Source organism: Podarcis raffonei, chromosome 2 (assembly GCF_027172205.1).
Source record: "Podarcis raffonei isolate rPodRaf1 chromosome 2, rPodRaf1.pri, whole genome shotgun sequence".
In the NCBI taxonomy this organism is placed as follows: Eukaryota; Metazoa; Chordata; class Lepidosauria; order Squamata; family Lacertidae; genus Podarcis; species Podarcis raffonei.
In genome coordinates this window covers 19,375,350-19,388,830 of record NC_070603.1, presented here as the reverse complement: position 1 = coordinate 19,388,830, position 13,481 = coordinate 19,375,350, and positions in this window count along the sequence as shown.

Below are 13,481 nucleotides of genomic sequence, written 5' to 3'. Positions count from 1 at the left end.
ATGGTGAATACATTCTGATCAAGATTGTGGCCAGTCTAGACAGCCATGCAACTTCATATACACAGTCTGACTTTAGTTTTGTGATGAAGATCACAACCACTAGACTAGCTCTAGAAAATTCAGAAATACCTATGCAGGTGCAAAGTCTAAATTTTTTTGAATGCACAGATAACCCCTAAAAAGGGAAGCAACCTGTTTTCACCAGTACTTGGGTACAATATGGCAAATTGCTGCTTCCCCCTATTCTCCCCACTGAAAACATCTTGCAGCTGTTTCTCTAATAGCACCCCAAAAATTTCAAAACAACCTTACCCTATGGTCATTAAGCTAGCCTAAGGTAAAGGTAAAGGGACCCCTGGCCATTAGGTCCTGTCGTGGCCGACTCTGGGGTTGCGGCGCTCATCTCGCTTTATTGACCAAGGGAGCCGGTGTACAACTTCCAGGTCATGTGGCCAGCATGACTAAGCCGCTTCCGGCGAACCAGAGCAGTGCACGGAAACGCCGTTTACCTTCCCCTTGGAGCAGTACCTATTTATCTACTTGCACTTTGACATGCTTTTGAACTGCTAGGCTGGCAGGAGCAGGGACTGAGCAACGGGAGCTCACCCCATCACGGGGATTCGAACCGCCGACCTTCTGATCAGCAAGTCCTGGGCTCTGTGGTTTAACCCACAGCGCCACCCATCCCCTCTAAATCCCTTCACTAAAAAGATTTATCCACCATTGTCGGTTCTGGGCCACAGTCTTGCTATATTGTCTTCAGATCATGTCAGTTTCTTTTAAAAACCCATTTTCATAGATTTTTAAGATCCTGGGTTGTGTTGCCTCTGTTCTATACAGCATCAGGCATGATGGCACTGTGTTTATGGTAACCAAAACAGTTCTTTGTTTAACCTCAGGAAAGGATGCTGGCTGCCCTCATTCAATTTAAGTCTCAAGTGCTTATTAAAAGTGTGTGTTTGAATGTCCCTCTCATTCAGCTGCTCCTGCCTTAAGACACCCATCCCCTTGTTCTTAACAAAGGCATTATAATTAATCAGTAATTGTATGCTTCACTTGTGTTCCCCTTTGCCTATATATCCTGTGTAAATAAAAGTGACGCACAGGTTTGGGTGGTGGTATACAAAGCCCTTGACCCACTGTGACATTACAACCAATAACAATCTTTTTGCAGTTTCCTTGATGTTAGCTGAGTTACCTGGAAGCCAGTTGCCATCTCTTGAGTCCTACACTGCAGGAAGTTTCTACCAAATCTCAGGAGGCTTCAATGGTGGCAGCTAAATCTGTTTGATATGTTTAACGTAAGCCAGCAGGAGAGGCAACTCGGCTACATTTGGAAATCTGCTTTTGCACTTTACATAGCATCATGATTTTTTCGAATGTGCCTTGCACAAGTGGCCGTATGATGTTGCTTGTTCACTTTAATCACTAAAACCTTTCTTTGGTGACGGAAGCAAATTACTTCTGAAATTGCATGCTTGGGCAAGTTGAGAACACTGAGGAAGTGCAATGCTACCACAAGACCGTTAAGAAGAAATGGTCTATTCTTAAATATAGCCTCCCTAATGAAGCTAGTCATTGCTGGTTACTATCATAGAATTTTAGAGTTTGAAGGGACCATGAGGGTCATTTAAGTGAACCCTGCAATGCAAGAATCTTTTGCCCAGTGTAGGACTTGAACCCTCAACTTTGAGATTAAGCGTCTCGGGCTCTACCAGTTGAGCTATCTGAATTATCACACTGCCCCATTTGTAAGGGGTCTTGCTTTTAATAGTGTGGAAATCAAAGCATAAGATAATCATTTGAAACATGCCAGCATCACTTACTTTTTTCTGATACAGTGTTACCTCAGGTTACATACGCTTGAGGTTACAGACTCCGCTAACCCAGAAATAGTGTTTCAGGTTAAGAACTTTGCTACAGGATGAGAACAGAAATCGTGCTCCGGCAGTGTGGTGGCAGCAGGAGGCCCCATTAGCTAAAGTGGTGCTTCAGGTTAAGAACAGTTTCAGGTTAAGAACGGACCTCCAAAACGAATTAAGTACTTAACCCGAGGTACCACTGTACACATATCAAGAGAATCACCTTGCCCATCTGTGCCATGGTGTTCTGAACATTGTGCAGAGTGCCGATCGCACAGCAGTTGACACAAAACAAGCATGCAGCTCACTTCCTCAACTACACTGCAAAGTTAACAAATGTTGCAAGAAGATTTCAACAAGTAACTAAAATATATTTGCCCTTTGGAAATCAGCTTGCCTGGCTGTTATTTTGCTTTACTGACACTCTGGCTACATGGGTTAGAACAGTTTGGCACAACTTGCGTTCTTGTGGCTAGGGCAGAATATGAACCAAACGGCACCCTCGCACACACTGTAATGTGTAATCATTTGTTACATACACCAGAGGTTTTCAACCTTTTTGGGTCCGCTGCTCCCTTGACCAACGACATTCTTTTTGCAGCACCCCTGTGGGGCTCAGGAGCCCGGTTATGTCACCCCTTGCCTGCAAACACCCTTGTGGAGTGTTTCTTCAGACTCCCCTCTTTCCTAGGAAGTCCCTTGGGCAGCTGCAGCAGCCGCCCCTGGTCCCTGAACTGCCCCCCCTACCCCAAAGAGAGGTGCCTCCTCACACTGCCCCACAGGGGCCTGGGAAGCACCCCCTGGCCTGCCCCAGAGGGGCCATTCACCCAGGGAGCTTGTAGCCAGGGCTGCTGCAACAAACCGCTGAGCAAGCCTTTGGGAGGAGAGGGCATCAAGAAGAAGAGAGGGAAGGGAAAAGGGACAGAGGCCAGGGTTGCCCCCAGCACCCCTGACCATCATTCAAGGCACCCCAGGGTGCCACAGCACACTGGTTGAAAACCACTGACATACACACTTCAACTGCTAACCAGAGCAAAGTTTGTTAGCTTTAATATTGAAGCCCAAGTTTATTGATTTCTCTGACAATAGGTCTCCCCCTCCTTTCAAATGTCAAGACATGGATGCATAATTCTCAGGTGACAAATCAGGCTACCTTTAAAAATCAAACTACAGCGGTACCTTGGTTTACAACCATAATCCATTCCGAAGGTCCGTTTGTAAACCAAAACAGGTTGTAACCCAAGGCGCGCTTTCGCCAATGGGGCCTCCAAAATTCTTTTGTTCGTAATCCCAAAAAATTGGGTTGTAATCCAAAAAAAGGTTGCAAACCGGGACACACACTTCTGAATTTGATGTGTTTGTAATCCAAAACGTATGCAAACCAAGACATATGCAAACCAGTGTACCACTGTACTAATGGTGTACAGAAGAAGGCTGAGAATTGTCATCACTTCCAGATGACTCATTTCTTGACCAGAGCACTCATCCTGATTTTGCTTGCATAAAGCTTGCAGGGAGGTTATATGGCATTGGCTGATTGAGCATCCTTTCTCTTCTTTTTTTAATTTATTAAATTTTATTTAACATAATTATTACAAAATACAAATACATACATAAATATTTCAGATAAGTACACATATATAAAAAAGAGTGAAAAAGAAGAAAAATTGGAAGAATTTCTTCCAAATTTATTCTACAAATATCTCAATAATAAAATTTCATTGATTGACTTCCATCGTTTACACTGCACTTCCTATATACATTTTAAGCAAAATTGTATCTGTTATTCCATATTTTTCCCATACAAACTCATACAAATATTCTAATCAATAAGTTTTCTAAATCTTTCATAAATCTATTCTAAACACAACCAATACCTTACACTTAATTATTGTCTTCATAAATAATCATTTAAACATTTCCATTGTTTCTGGATTATATTTTTTGTTTTTGTCAAATCAAATCAGTCAGCTTTGCTAATTCCAATATTCACATAATTTATTCAGCCATTCTTCTTTGGTTGGAACGTAATTCCCTTTCCAATTATTGGCTATTAACATTCTCATTGCTGTTGTCGCGTACAAGAAAATATTAATTTTGTCATTCAGGATGTCACCATTCAAAATTCCTAATAATTATGATTCTGCTCTTTTATTATGTTATCTTTTTATTCGCTTTTAAATTTCCTCATGTATCATATTCCAATATTTCTTAATTTCTGGACATGACCACCACATATGGTATAATGTTCCAATCATTCTATTACACCTCCAACACCTGTTATCACCCGATTTTTTTTTCATTTTTGCCAACCTACCTGGTGACATATACCATCTATGATGCATCCTTTCTGATTTGTTTGCAGGGAGGTTATACAGTGACTTACCAAGTGATAGCTATCCCACACTTTCCAGGAAACTTTCCTGTCACTTTCCTTCCCACAAAATTGCTAGGTGGGGTGGAGAGAATCCACTTTAGTTGGAGAATCTGATGCAATGATCTCTTATTTTGTGGGTGGAACTCTGTCTCGATGCAGCCTATGTATAGCTGTATTCTAATTACACAGATTTTTATTTTTTTAAAAAAAAGATAAACTAGACCGGCTAAATAAATGGTACTGGGGGGGAAATGAGGCTGCATAGCAGTCTTTCTCAGCCTTGGGTCCCCAGATGTTGATGGACTACAACTCCCATCATCCCTAGTGAGAAGGGATGATGGGATTTGTAGTCCCAACAACATCTGGGGACCCAAGGTTAAGAAAGGCTGCTCTAATCCCTAATTAAAGCCACCAAAATAGTCCCATATCAGGAGGGGTCAACCTCTAGTCTTCCAGATGTTGGTGAACTACAGCTCCCATCATCCTTGACCAGCAGTCATGTGTGCTGGGGCCAATGGAAGCTGGAGTCCAGGAACATCTGGAGGACCAGAGGCCCTCCCACCTCTCCAACAGGTAGTTAGCTTGGGTGGAGGTTTTAGAATTGAATGTGCTCCGGTAAAGCAATGATCTTAATGAACGGTTCATTTTAAAATCATGCCACCCTCCTGCAAGGAATTCAGGAAGTGGGAATTCACACATTCCTGCCCTTTTCACATCAAGGCTGAAATATACTCAGAGTTGAGAGTGGATTTCATGCTCTTTATTCAGCTCATAGTGGTGAAGAGGAATGGAAGTTCCCCCAGAATGTCTGCTTTATATACATTATTTACACAATGGGCCCCACATGATTGGCTAATTCCGGGATTCTCCTGTAGGCCAATCAGGTTGCGGATTCACTTCCACCTGGAGCCAGATTGGGTGGCTCCTGTGAACCAGTCAGACTGCAGCATTCTGGATCCTATTGTTCTAGGACCAATCAGACTTATGCATTCTGAATCCTATTGTTCTAGGACCAATCAGACTGCTGCATTTTGGATCCTATTCAACTCAGTATATAACAAGGGCATTTTTTCTCCATGTTCGTGCCGGAATATTTGCTTTCCTTCTCTCCCAACAGTGAAATGTGACCGAGACTGTGAATGAATCTGCCTGAGGTATTGAGATAGACGATGGTTGAATATGTAGCTCTTGAATGACCCCTTGTGTAGAGAGAGAGGACTGCCTTCCTTGCTTAGATGAGGGGAAAGAGCTACAAAAAACACGCGCACAACACACATCAATGATATTCAGTGGTAATTTTTAAAAAGGGTATAATTATCAGATCAAACCGTTTGCCACAAGAGGGCACCAGCCACTGTAGAAATCTTGAAAAGAAATACTGTACTGAACATGGATGGAGTTTTCAGAAACTTGCCTTCCATACAACACTTTCCCCAGTCATTCTCTTCTTAAATTATCCTGATACATACTTTTTACAAAGTAAATGTGGAGGTGGGGAACAAGACTGCACAGCTCCATGGCCTTGTCTTGTGCCTGCATATAACACTAGGGTTATAACTTTTTTACAATCTCATGTTCCTGTAGCTATGTTAGAAGAACTTTTGCTGAAAAACAAAGGAACGAACTGTCATTTCTAAACCTTGTGAAATAAAGCCACCCCGAAATCAGGAAATTGATGTTTGTATATGTATATGTAAATGTAAGGGACGCGGGTGGCGCTGTGGGTTAAACCACAGAGCCTAGTACTTGCCGATCAGAAGGGCGGTGGTTTGAATCCGCGACGGGGTGAGCTCCCGTTGCTCGGTCCCTGCTCCTGCCAACCTAGCAGTTCGAAAGCACGTCAAAGTGCAAGTAGATAAATAGGTACCCCTCCGGCGGGAAGGTTAATGGCGTTTCCGTGCGCTGCTCTGGTTTGCCAGAAGCGGCTTAGTCATGCTGGCCACATGACCCGGAAGCTGTACGCCAGCTCCCTCGGCCAATAAAGCGAGATGAGCGCCGCAACCCCAGAGTCGGTCACGACTGGACCTAGTGGTCAGGGGTCCCTTTACCTTTTTATACGTAACTGTAATGTGCATAGTTATGTAATGTGCATAGCATGTATACAGGAAAAATAGAGCTTGCAATTTTCCTAATACTTGTACAATGTTTTGTACATTGTACATCACTTCTTAGAATAAATTGAGATTGCAGCTTGCCTTTGTTTCTGCTGCAAGCACAATAAAGTTCCCACATTACTCTGATTGCGCGTTCTGCGCATTGATTACTTCTAGGTATCTGGAGTACGGATGGCTCCTGATTCCAGTGATTCTCCAATACGGTTTTAGGAAATTCCAGACAGCTGTAAAAGTTCCACAAAGTTTTTAAAAGTGCTAATTCTTATGAGTAGTAACGTTACGGGAGACCTTTTTTTCACAACTAAGAAGAAAGGAAGGAAGGAGTACAAATGTAATCTCCTTCTGGGAACTTGGCGTATAGAATAACCAAATCACTGTTTGTATCCTTTGAATAATTTGGTGTACTTGAAATATTATACACACACACACACACACACACACACACACACACATATATTCTTTTTTCAATTATTTGTATTTGTGTGTGTATTCTTTCTCTTCTTAGTTTTGAAGATTTGGATGTAATGTTGAATACATGCTTTCTTTGTAATTTTAAAAATGCAATAAAGAAATTTTTAAAAAGGAAAAAAAAGTCAGAAAGTTATAACCCAAGTGCACACACAAATGTATACAGGTTCTTTCCCACATTTCCAAAGAGAAGCATGCAATAGCTACTAGCCACAACAGCAATGTTCTTTCTCCACTGCCAGAGGCAGTACGATGGCGGCCAGGACAGCACATGTAATCGATTAGCTCCCATTCCTTCTTTCCCATCATCACATTCACAATAACACATCGATATGGCTTTCCTGGTGATCTCCCTTATGCTAGTCTAGTTGTAGCTACCTCCATGGGAGCTGCCAAAGGCAACATGGCCTTATTTTCATAGCCACCAAGAAACTGCAGCAGCTTTAGACAGGACTGTGATAAACCCCAAACAAGAGGAATATACATTTACAGTTTAGTTCAGCAAGGACTTATACCACTCCAGCCTGCAAGCCTAAATGTTTCCACATGTAGAAAGCTTCCTGAGCTTTAAGAAGGAAGACACTGGCACTCCAGAAAGAAACGTTAGCGTACTTCTCTCCCATAGGCACCATTTCCTACATGGATGTAGAGAAAGGGATTCAAACATGCATTCTCCCACCTGCGGGATAAATAATTATGTTTGTTTGTTTGTTTGTTTGTTTGTTTGTTTGTTTGTTTATACATACATACATACATACATACATACATACATACATACATACCCCACCCAGCCACTCCGGGTGGCTTCCAACAGAATATTAACAACGATAAAACATCAAACATTAAAAACTTCCCTAAACAGGGCTGCCTTCAGGTGTCTCCTAAAAGTCAGATAGTTGTTTATTTCCTTGACATCTGATGGGAGGGCGTTCCACAGGGTGGGCGCCTTCCGAGAAGGCCCTCTGCCTGGTTCCCTGTAGCCTCACTTCTCGCAGTGAGGGAACCGCCAGAAGGCCCTCGGTGCTGGACCTCTGATGGGAGAGCGTTCTCAGCACTGGACCTCTGTGTCCGGGCAGAACAATGGGGGTGGAGACGCTCCTTCAGGTATACTGGGCCAAGGCCATTTAGGGCTTTAAAGGTCAGCACCAACACTTTGAATTGTGCTCGGAAACATACTGGGAGTCAATGTAGGTCTTTAAGGACCAGTGTTATGTGGTCTCAGTGGCTGCTCCCAGTCACCAGTCTAGCTGCCGCATTCTGGATTAGTTGTAGTTTCCGGGTCACCTTCAAAGGTAGCCCCACGTGGAGCGCATTGCAGTAGTCCAAGCAGGAGATAACTAGAGCATGCACCACTCTGGTGAGACAGTCTGCGGGCAGGTAAGGTCTCAGCCTGCGTACCAGATAAAGTGGCAAAGCCTCAGCAGGGCTGCACCACATCATCTTTCTGGGCATGTATGTTCTCTCATCTCAAAAGCAGTGATATTCGGTTTTCACTCGCACTGGCTCCAAATAATGTGGCAAACACCAAATAAAACACACCTCTCTTAGCTGCAGAGGAATCCACAGAGTAATGTCATCGGAGTATGTAAATTAGGGAATCGGAAAGCTTTCCCAGCCCAAGGGCAACGTTCTGGGCTACCTTCCAAGGGCTGCCAGCCAGTGCTGGGTGTAGCCAGAAGAAAATGGAGCAACCATTGTATCTTTGTAGAGCAGGCTAGTTTCTGCACACACTGGAACACTCCTCTCCTCTATCTCATCAAAAGGCATTGCCACAATCCAAGGGCACATCCCAGCTCGGCATCAGCATATACCCTCCAAGTGTCCCAGTTTTCCAGGGAAAGTCCTGAAATTACAAAAGCCATCCCAGCTTCTGATCTGATCCTGGAATGTCCCTATTTCTCCCGCCAGTGCTCAGCGAGGAGCAGGGCGGGATTTAGGTTTGATGAGGCCCTAAGCCCTTTATATTTCCAGCTATCCTTTGTCAACAACAAATAGTCATTGTTTTTTGTGTTGAATATATGCTATATGGTAATTTAATGACCTAGTTGCTCTGGTCATCTCCCACTTGGACTACTGCAATGCGCTCACTGTGGGGCTACCTTTGAAGGTGACCCGGAAACTACAACTAATCCAGAATGCGGCAGCTAGACTGGTGATTGGGAGGTCCAGTGCTGAGAACGCTCTCCCATCAGATGTTTAAGAGATAAACAACTACGTGACTTTTAGAAGACATCTAAAGGCAGCCCTGTTTAGGGAAGTTGTTAATGTTTGACAGACTATTGTATTTTAATCTTTTCTTGGAAGCCGCCGAGAGTGGCTGGGGAGACCCCTGCAGATGGGTGGGGTATAAATAAATTATTATTATTATTATTAATCTAAAGCCATTTGCACATAACAAGATATGCATTTTATCAAAGTAATTGTTGAACTGAAATACAATTAAGAAGAAGTATATCCATAGTGAAATACAATGTTTTGGGGGTTGTTTTTAAAAGTCTGGAACGGATTAATCCGTTTTGCATTACTTTCTATGGGAAAGCGCACCTTGGTTTTGGAATGCTTTGGTTTTGGAACAGACTTCCGGATTGCTTCTAAAACCAAGGTACCACTGTACATAGAAATGAGCAAACCAGTGATATTTTAGGGAGCAGGCTAGCAGGCGGGGCCCATTGCTTACATCATAGGAGCCTACACAACACAAAACACGGTTGCTGTACATAGGTTTTATTTTATTTATTTTTTATCTTATATTTTGGAAATGTACATCCAGTTTTTTCTCTTTAAATCTTTTTGGGGCCCCTAGAGAGTGGGGCCCTAAGCTGTAGTTTGTTTAGCTTATACATAAAACCGGCACTGGGGAGCATGATGAGCCAGGGCTTGCCCTGAGCAGCAGTAGTGGTGGTGGAAGTGGACACAAGGGAGCATCTTGTTGCCTCCCCTGGTCCACCACCACAGGTCCCTTGGGCAGCTCGTAGCAGCTGCTGGAGAGCAGGCAAGGAAGGGGAGAGGGCACCACCACCGCCAAGGCCCCGTCTCTCATAACGCACCAGCTCTGAAAGGCAGGCAAATCTCAGGGCCACTCTGGGCAGGGAGAAAGGGGGAAGCAGAGTGCAAGGAGTGGACTCTTGCCCTTTCTAAAATTCATTTATTGGTGTGTAATAAACCTACCAGGGACGCGGGTGGCGCTGTGGGTTACACCACAGGGCCTAGGACTTGCCGATCAGAAGGTCGGCAGTTCGAATCCCCGCAACGGGGTGAGCTCCCGTTGCTCGGTCCCTGCTCCTGCCAACCTAGCAGTTTGAAAGCATGTCAAAGTGCAAGTAGATAAATAGGTACCACTCCAGCAGGAAGATAAACGGTGTTTCCGTACGCTGCTCTGGTTCACCAGAAGCGGCTTAGTGATGCTGGCCACATGACCCGGAAGCTGTACGCCGGCCAATAAAGCGAGATGAGCGCCGCAACCCCAGAGTCGGTCACGACTGGACCTAATGGTCAGGGGTCCCTTTACCTTTAATAAACCTACCAAAGAATCAAATCAAATCAAAGAGAACTACCTGAAAATGATTTACAGATGGTATTTAACTCCGAGTACACCTGCTAAAATGTTTAAGACTGAATCAGTTAAGGGCCGGAGACGCATTGGGACTGAGGGTACGTTCTTTCATATGTGGTGGACTTGTAAACGGGTAAAAGAGTATTGGGAAATAATTTATAATGAATTGAAAAAAATGTTTAAAAGTACTTTTCCAAAAAACAAAAACAAAACAGAGTCCTTTTTGTTCGGGATAATTCAGACTGAAATCCCCAGATGTCAGAAATTTATGTATGCCACTACTGCAGCCCATGTTTTGTTAGCCCAAAAATGGAAAATGAGTGCGGTCCCAACTATATATAAAAAATAGGCAACTCAAACTGATGGAATATGCGTGGCTGGAAGACTTAGAGAACAAGAAGAATATTCCTTTAAAGAAGATTGGATTTTTTAAAATTAATATATGGGTGAAAATTGTGTACATTTGAAAACTTGGGCAGCATTAAAATAAATTCAACAGTGTGAATAAGTTTTGATGGATCTAAAAATGGAATACTAAATGGCTTAGTTTATGTAAAATATGCAGGGATCTATGGCATGCAAATTGAACCACGAAAGGAGGTTTTGAATTGAATATTCTAAAATGCAAAATAGAAAAACCTAATAAAAATTATACCAAAAAATTCTAATAAAATCAGGATTAAGAGGTTTTCTCAGGACGGTGGAGGGCTTGTGTGTTGTGTCCCGTTGATGAAGTGCCCTTCTTGTGATAGGAAATGCTCTCCAGGGGCAGGAGGACACACAAAAATGGCGGGTCGAGGAGGGTCAGTTGGGGGCATGGCCTGGGGGAAGCCCCGAGGGCCAGATAGCGAAGCCCCGAGGGCCACATTGCCCCTCGCCCCCGGGTCTGAAGTTCCCTCCCCCGGTGTAAATTCTCTGCTTCTCTCCCCCAGCCCTCCCTCTGCTTCTCTCTTTTGGCATTTCAAAATCAGTTACGATTTATGAAACCATTTTATGATGCCAAAGGGAGGCAAACTTCACAAGCCTGGTAATAATCCAGTAGCTAGCTCATATAAAATATTTTTTAGGGGACATTTCCACATCAAAGAAAGAACTTTTTTTGTCGTTACAATTAGGCTGAACAGTGTTCCAGTAATTAAAACAACAACATAACCCAAGACTAATAAAAATACCTGAAGGTTATTCATCTCCTCACATGCTCCTAAAACAAGGTATGTTCAAGGTAATGACAAAACTAACGTTGTTCAACAGGCTGATGTTACCCAAGTTCTTTTCCATTTGCTTATTAATTTCATGTGCTTTCCTTTCTTTCCCCAAAGTCTTGGGGCAGGGAAGGATACAAGCATCGTTTGGGTCACAACATACGTATCACGGGTCATATTTTGCGGGGTTCACATAACACAGGTTTCCTTCGTTCTGTTCCACCAGCACAGAAAGGCAGAAAAAATCCATTTGCTATGCTATTCCTGTTCTTGCTATTCCAATGCCTTCTAAGAAATTATGGGCTATGGGAGCTGGAGGGGGTGAGCAGAAGATCATGTTTTACACCCGTCTCGCAATTTGGCTGCCAAAGTCCTAGAAGTAAGTGTTTTTCGATGTGCTCCAAATGGCAGGAGACCAAAGTTCCCGTCTTCCAAGCAGGTATTTCCAAAGAGCTTGTCTCCATGGTGATGTGGCCTTGATATAGTCATTCTATACGCTGAACATTTCTCCCACGATTCCTCTCTGGCTATATACCTAGATGCCAGGTATGTGCTCCAACTTATTCCACAAAAATTTCCATATCCTCGCCCAAAGACAACCCGAGACATTTCACTCCCTACGGCAAAGAACAAGATGGTTTGGTCATTTCCCACCACCCGTGTCAGGAGGGGAGAGTCCTAGTCTCCCTTCGGTAACTTCACAGATAAGAATTAATGAGAAGTTGATATAGTTATAGTCCTTTTATTACAGCATCAAATTGCAAGCACAAATACACAGAGGTCAGGTGGCTACTCTAAATCTTCCTCCCGACTTCTACAGCATTTGGGGCACCAACATGAAATTCCTCCCTCCCTCTGACTCCTTTGCTCTCTGATATATTCGGATCTCCGAGTCTGTGAAGAGGAGCGGGTCACCCCCACTCTCAAGTGACGTCTCTGCTAGCTGCTCCCTCCCTTCTGGCTCCCTTGTCATTATCTCAAAACTGGGTAACTCCTCCCTAAGCTGTTCAGCTTCTGTCTCTCTCTCGCTGCTTCTGGACACACTGTGGACAAGGGGGTAGACTCTTCCCCCTCCAGCTTTCCATCGGAGAGAAGCTGGCCTGCCATAGAAGGCCTAGGACCCTCGTACCTACGGGACCACCTCTCCAGGTATGCCCCGCGGAGGAGAAGAAGAAGAAGAAGAAGAAGAAGAAGAAGAAGAAGAGGAGGAGGAGGAGGAGTTTGGATTTGATATCCCGCTTTATCACTACCCTAGGGAGTCTCAAAGCAGCTAACATTCTCCTTTCCCTTCCTCCCCCACAACAAACACTCTGTGAGGTGAGTGAGGCTGAGAGACTTCAGAGAAGTGTGACTGGCCCAAGGTCACCCAGCAGCTGCATTGTAATTGTATCTTAGGAGTGAACTCAAAGCAGCAGGCAAGGATAATCAGAATGACTCTACTGCAGAGCTTTCCAAAGAAATGTGGCAAAACGTGACCTCAAGCTGAGAAGGAAGATTTCATCCTTCTCGAAAGGAATGCAGTTGTCTTCCTTCCTGGGGCCAGATAGTTCTAGCTGACCTCTAGGAACCTGAATTTGGCCACAGCTGTCCTTGGCTCCAGCTTGGCCCTGACACCCCGTATATAGAACTAAAGGGATATCTGAGAATAAGATTCCATTTTAATTAACGGTTCTTCGTTTCCCAATCAAGGCCTGAAACCTCTGTGTCCCTCTTTGAATAAATAACAGTCAAATGTGTTTCTCTGTGTCCTCCTTTAAATCAATAGCAATAAAATTCAGGATCAGCTGATGTTAATTGAAAACAGGAAGCGATGCGGGGCTTTTAAATATGAGATAAACGGTGTCCTGATTTGAATGACTGGAATCTGGAGAGAGATTGGTAGCGGTGGAGAGAATAGAGAGGGTT